Genomic DNA, 7,464 nt, shown 5'->3' with positions numbered 1-7,464 from the left:
TCAAAGCCTGGTGCTGCTTCAGATTCTGTGTCTCCCTCTCTCTCTCTTCCCCCCCTTCTCTCAAAAATAAATAAACATAAAAAAATAGTATATTCCAGATGTGTATTTAAATCAGAGTATCATAGGTAATTATCACTGTACCTGCACACCATATTTTTGTTTACAAAGCCGAATACTGAAGTAATTTTTATAATAGCCTAGTAAAGTTTGTTGTTTACTAAAGTCTCTAGGTTTTGGATAGGCTACATTTGTTTTATTATAACTTACTTTTACTTATTCAAAATCTTTCTGAATCATAATGCTGTAGTGCATCACATTAGAGATTCCCAGCTTTGTGCCTTCCACCTGTTTGATTCAAATGACTTCATGGGCATATGGTAAGGAGAAATCCTGTTCATTGTATCTATATTACAAGCATTGTGTTACAAATTTTGCACAGAGGTTTTCCTAACACATCTTCTCCCTCTGCCATCATCCCAGAAGTTCTTCCCTTGCTGTTGATAAGCTGCCATGTATGTCTTTATATAATTAGTGATTAAAATAGGATAATTTTGCACAATTCAAGAAATCCTATTCCAATCATTAATTCAGACATTCATTGATCCAATAAATATGTAATGAGTACCCACTGTGCCAGGGTACCTTGTTGTGACAAGGTTATTATATTAAAAAGAATCCTCACCCTGTGGGGGAGACAAATAAATATACAATGCAGTGACAAATTCTGTTCTCCATAGAACAATAAACTATGATAATATGAATTGAGTGTGAAGGTATCTATTTAAATAACTGCTGAGGGAAGACCTTCCTCAGGAAACAGAAACCTAAATGAAGGGAAAGAAAGCCATGTAAATATCAAGGTGAGGAGGGACAGCAAGACTTTGGGAGTGAAATTATCCTTGGTCTATTCAAGAAATAACAGGAGTGTGAGTGTTGCTGAAACAGAGTGATAGCCAGAATGAATCAATCTATTATTCAAAACATCTTGGCTATGACCAGCCAAGTGGTCACTTATTTTTATAATCTTACTATCACCTACCTCATATTTCTTCATTTTATGAACAGAGAAACTAAGAGAAATAATGTTAAGTGTCTTTCTTGATTCCAGACACATGATATTTCTAATGTTGCTGGGTATGGTAACTCATGGAATTCCTAAGTGTACTTGTCTTCTAAACCATCCTGAACATAGGATATATCCATTCAGTTATGATTTCTATGTCATTCTACAAACTCTTATTTTGTTTTGCTGCTAAAATTATATGCTACTTAACTTTCCACTAATCCTCAATGTTGTATGAATGTTTCTAAATGATTTAGTATAATGTTATCAATAGCAGCCACTCTAACATCTTCTCTACTGCTTAAGCTTTCATGACAACATCCCAGTTGAGGTCATCCAAAAAGAATTGTTTTCTCAACATGACCTTTCTCACCAATAAGGTTTTTGACTACTTGCTCATTATCACCTCTTCTCCAGGCTTCTCAGTTTGCCCTCCACTGCCCTCACATACTATAAGCTTGATTTTCCACAACTGACTATGACTTTAGAGTGGTATAAGGCTATCAGATTTAGATTTAGAAGAAAATTTTATTGTTGGCTTCATTAGCTTCAAGAAATTGAATGTTAATGTCTCCGTATGTCAACTTCTTGGAGATGACGATATAGTTTCTTGTATGGAAACTTAGAATAACCTTAGAAGATCTCTTTCTCTTTCTCAATATTCTTTTTTTTTTTAAGTCTAAGTGATTCTTATATCCAAAAAAAATTGACTCTGTAACACTGCAATTACAAATTCTGTGCCTTTCCCTATATTGTAATGTGTCTGGAATACTTTCCCCTCAACTTATCTCTTTTTGGGGTAAATGCTTATGTGTTTTTCCATACACAACTCAAATGTTGTAGGACTTTGTACATGTATCTAATATATCTTATTTGTCTTTCTGATAGGACTGGACGATACCTAAACACTGGAACTACTATTTATATTAGTATCACCTTGAAAGAACCCTAAATAAATGGGTTGACACTACACATATACAATTTACAAGCATATTTCCATAATATCTATTTAGAGGGAGACAGTTTGTCAATACATTAAGTTCCTAGGTTTTAGAGCAAACTTTCCTGGATTGGTATCCCACCTCCACCACCTTAAAGCTGTTACCTAGGAAAAGTCACCTAATATCTCTGAGCCCCAGTTCTCTGATCTTTAACATTGGTTTATAAGTATTTCTACATCACAGCATTGTAGAATGAATATGACTACCTATAGAACACTTAGTTATTTAAAGTCTTAGATATTATTCTATTTCCTCTTCATGTATATTTTCATTTTGTGTCTAGAAATGTGACTTTTTAAAATTTTTTTAATGTTTGTTTATTTTTGAGAGAGAGAGAGAGAGAGAGACTGAACATGAGCTGGGGAGGGGCAGAGAGAGGGAAAGACACAGAATCGGAATCAGGCTCCAGGCTCTGAGCTGTCAGCACAGGGCCCGAAGCAGGGCTCGAACCCAGGAACTGTGAGATCATGACCTGAGCCAAAGTTGGACACTTAACTGACTGAGCCACCCAGGTGCCCCAAGAGATGTGTCTTTTACATATTAGGGGATCACAGGCGTCCACTGCATATAGCAGTGTCTGCAACATGGTAAATAATCAATAGGTATTAATGAATGATGAATGAAAAAATGAAATACTACCTTTCTGAAATAAACTTCATAGAAGTTTTGCTACATGAAAAACTAAAAAGTCTAGGTATAAAGTAACTTCTCTAAGAAGTATAACTTAACTTTATCAAAATTATAATTTTACAAAGTAGTTATTAATACACTATATTTGCATAATTTATCTCTGTGTACTATAAGTAAATAAAAGTAAACAGAAGAAAGGAAAGAAGATTAAGAAAAGGAAACATGTATTCAGTTTAATTACCATTTATTAACCAATTGGAGCAACATTATAAATTTTGCTGACTTGTAACCAAATTTATGTTTGTGATTTAAAATTTATGATGCTCCCTTGACTCCTACCATTTCTACTGTGTCCTAATTTTTACTGTATCCAAGCACATACTTGACACTCTTTCCAAAGCAAACCTACCTACCATTATTTCTAACCATTTGTTCTATCTGGATGCAGAGCATATACTTCAAAGAGAATAAACTACATGAAATATAGTCTAATTAATATTTATTGAGAGTCCTTAAGGTGCATCATTTACTAAATGAAGAATGATTTGTTTTTATTTAACAGCAATATGACATAGTTTAATTTGAAATTGGTTGGAAGCTCCTACAAATAGTAATTTGAGAAGTAGTTAGAGAAGAATGAATGTATTAATGACCAGGCAGCCTTTTGCCTTTGGGAGGGAAAGATCTGGAGGCACACACAATCAATGAAGCAAAGGTTTGATTTATTTTACTTTTATATTCCAAATCCAAACTTAAAGGGGTGAAGACTAATATAAGTTAATGAAAACGTCACAGGAGAAATTCTATATACCATATGCTGACATCTGTAAGCACCATGGACTGACCAAAAAAGCAAGAATATAATGAAAAATTTCAGCAACTTGAAAAAAGAAACCCTTTACACAAAGATGTTCATCATAAGTAATGAAATAAAATTTATACTGACTTCTACTCCCTGAGCAGATCACTGACAAAAGACAGATGACTGGCAAAAGACATTTAAGGAGACCAGAATGTCTTTCAGGAGAGCTACAAAGAAAAATTCTACCAGTCAAGTTAAAGTATCCTTGACAGTTATGCTGTCCCATCTTGTTTATAGCTGCGGTCTGTGAATTACTGCAGAAGACACCTTCAGTGTAACAAGTTACCAACAAAAAGTTAGGAGAACAAAGTCAACCGACCAGATATGTCAGTTATTGCAGGATAAAGGACTGTATGAGACCACGACATCTGCTGGAGTATGCATTGTATTAAGGCTCCCAAAAGCATGGTGAACACTGCAATGTTGCTGAGACAATCATCTCTGAGCAAATAATGACACATCTGAAGGGAGTTTTCAGTAGCTTTTAAATTCATTCTTTTCATTGTTTGTATCTCTCTCCATCTGGACACCCTCTGCTCAGGTGATAAAATCCAGGCTTTTTATGTTCCTTATCTGGAGTGTTCCTGCCAGTCACTCTCCTTCCATTGTGGAGAACCATGGTGATGTACCACTTTCTTATTTTCTCCTTACATTATCAAAATTTTTCTCTCCTGTCTGTATCTACCTACCGCCCCAGATCCGCCTCACTTTCCTCTCTCTAACTGGCGTGTTGCAAACAGTGGGTCTCAAACTGTAGCAACATCAGAATAACCTAGATGTCTTGTTAAGCACACATTGATGGGAGTCACCTTTAAAGTTTCTGATTCAGTGGGAATTCCTAACAAATTTCCAGGTGATGCTTATGCTTCTGGTCTGAGGACCATCTATTTTTGAGAACCACTGATATCAAGTATTTATACAATCTTTATTATTTATTCATTAAAAATAACATTAACAGTTTGAAGTTCCTCCAAAGGTATTATTTTTCATAACATTAGATAATATAATTAATATAAATGACTATATCTCTCAGCATGTGGAAGAGTGCCTAGCATATAACACATTTTCATAATGAGAAGTTTAAAGATTGTAAAACATTTTCATAGCCTGTGCATATTGGGCCCAAAATAGTTAATAAATTTCAGACTGTAGCATACTTCGAGTATGTGTGGCCCTGGAAATGTCCCAAAGTCATGACTTCTACACAACAGGGAGAGCTTTCTCAGGTGGTGACCAACCTGAAAGCTGTTCACATACAGGCAAACAATCCAGATGACTTTCCCCTGCTAGAGAAGGATGTAACTCCTGCCTTACAGGTAGGCATTTTGTACAATAACTATTAAAAGAGAACACTCTTAAAACTGTACCTTCCAAAAGTCTATGAGGACCAAATTAGAAACAGTGAGGGCGAGAGCAATAGAAATCCATAAATGTGGAAGATGTAGTTTAGGAAAATGCAGATAAATAAAAAAAGGCCCCCTAAAAGTAGCTTAATCCCTAGAACAAATTCCTGTGATGCAGGAATGGCATGGGGCACAGAAAATCAGCAGAGAAACAAAGAGTTTCCAAATAAAATTTCATTTGCCACAATGGCCATTCTTTATTGTTGAAGTAAAGGATATACAAAACTGTATATAATTTGAAACATTTGGAACATACATGCTTAAGTTAACTATATATAGAAAATTCATCATTTAGGAACTATTAAAGAAATTATTTCTGAACACTGAGTGAGCAAAGCAAGTATTATTCCTAAAGGACTAGTGTTATAACAAATTATATTTCTCCTCTGGAAGCTCAGCACTGCATTTTGGTCTTCCACACTCAATCCTGTGAACTCAACAATTGTATGCCCACATTGCAGATAAAAAAGGAAACTGAGGCTCAGAGCTGGGACTTGAACCCAAGTCACTGGAGTTTAATATAAAGTAATTGTAAAACTGCCTCCATATTGATTTTTAAATTGTTTTTAGTATTATCAGATTTTCCTAATTAAATATGGCTCTAAAATTAAAATAAAAAGAGAGATGGTAAAGCATAGGCTATGAGAGTGGTGGGATTATTAATCTAATGATATTCCCTTACATTTTGTAATACGTATTCTTTATATTCAAATGCTACTACTTAAGCTGATGTTATCTACCAAACTAAAGGGGTTGACTAAAGAGGAGGAGGCATTTGATGAAATCCTTGTTGTAAAATCACAAAGAGTATAATTTTGTCTGAAGAATAGACCCGGTTACAATACTTACAATAGATAATTTTTTATATATTTCTCCTAGATTATGCTCTAGCATTCTATTAAATAATGACTGGCACTTTAACGGCAAGATACCAAAAGGAGATAACTGTGGATATAAGACACATCCTAAGTTTGCACTCTAATGACCTGAGTTCAAGTCCCAGCTACTAAAATGAAAGCTCCAGGGTGCCTGGGTGGCTCAGTTGTTTGAGTGTCTGACTCTTGATTTTGATTCAGGTCATGATAACAGGGTCATGGGATGAAGCCCAGCATTGGGCTCTGCATTGAGCATGGAACCGGCTTAAGTTTCTCTCTCTTTCTCTCCCTCTGCCCTTCTCCCCTGCCCTCCCTTTCTCTCTCCCTTTCTCTCTCTCTCTCCCTCTCTCTCTCTAAAATAAAATTAAAAAAAAGAAGGCTCCATTAATTTAGGAACCACATATGTCTTGTTCACCACTATATCCCCCATGTTGAGCACGATCCCAGTACACAGTTGATAATCAATAATTAGTAATAATTATGATAATGATCAGTAATTGATCATTGATTGATAATAATGATCAATAATTATTAAATTCAGTCTCCCAAATTTTGGTTGCATTTTGTTCGAATGCAAATCAGCTGAAAATCCTAACCCAAATGTTTTTCAACTGGTACATCAAAATATCAGCTTTTAAAAAAATTCTAGTATAGTTAATATACAGTGTTATATTATTTTCAGGTGTACAATATAGTGATTCAACAATTCTATACATTACTCATTGCTCATCATAATAAGTGTACTCTTGAGCCACTTCATCTATTTCATTGATCCCCTACCCACCTCCCCTCTGGTTTGTTCTCTACAGTTAAGAATCTGTTTTTGGTTTTGTCTCTGTTTTTTCTTTGTTTCTTAACAACATATTAGTGATATCACACTTTATTTGTCTTTCTCTGATTTATTTCACTTAACATTACACTCTCTTGATCCATCCATGCCATTGCAAGTGACAAGATGTCATGCTTCTTTATAACTGACTAATATCTTATATATATAAAATATATATATGGATACATATATATAATCTTCTTAATCCATTTATTTATTGTTGTGCACTTGGACTGCTTCCATACTTTGGCTATTGCAAATAATGCTGCAATAAACATAAGGGTGTATATATCTTTTTTAGTTAGCTGTTCCCATATTCTTTGGGTAGATACCCTTAGTGAAATTGCTGGATCACATGGTAATTCTATTTTTAATTTTTTGAGAAAGCCCCATGTTTATTTCCACAATGGCTTTTCATGTGTCTGTTGGCCATTGGTATGCCTTCTTTGTTGAAATGTCTGCTCATGTCTTCTGCACATTTTTAATTGGATTATTTATTTTTGGGGTGTTGAGTTGTGTAAGTTCCTTATATATTTTGGATACTAACTCTTCATCAGATATGTCATTTGCACGAATCCAGCAGCATATCAAAAGAATCATCCACCAAGATCAAGTGGGATTCATTCCTGGGTTACAGGGCTGGTTCAGCATTCGCAAATCAATCAATGTGATCCATCATATCAATAAAAGAAAAGATAAAAACCATATGATCCTGTCAATAGATGCAGAAAAAGCATTTGACAAAATACAGCATCCCTTCTTAATAAAGACTCTAGAGAAAGTTGGGATAGAAGGAACCTA

Source organism: Crocuta crocuta, unplaced genomic scaffold, assembly GCF_008692635.1.
Source record: "Crocuta crocuta isolate KB4526 unplaced genomic scaffold, BGI_CrCroc_1.0 scaffold479, whole genome shotgun sequence".
Classification (NCBI taxonomy): Eukaryota; Metazoa; Chordata; class Mammalia; order Carnivora; family Hyaenidae; genus Crocuta; species Crocuta crocuta.
This window is presented reverse-complemented; position numbering follows the sequence as displayed.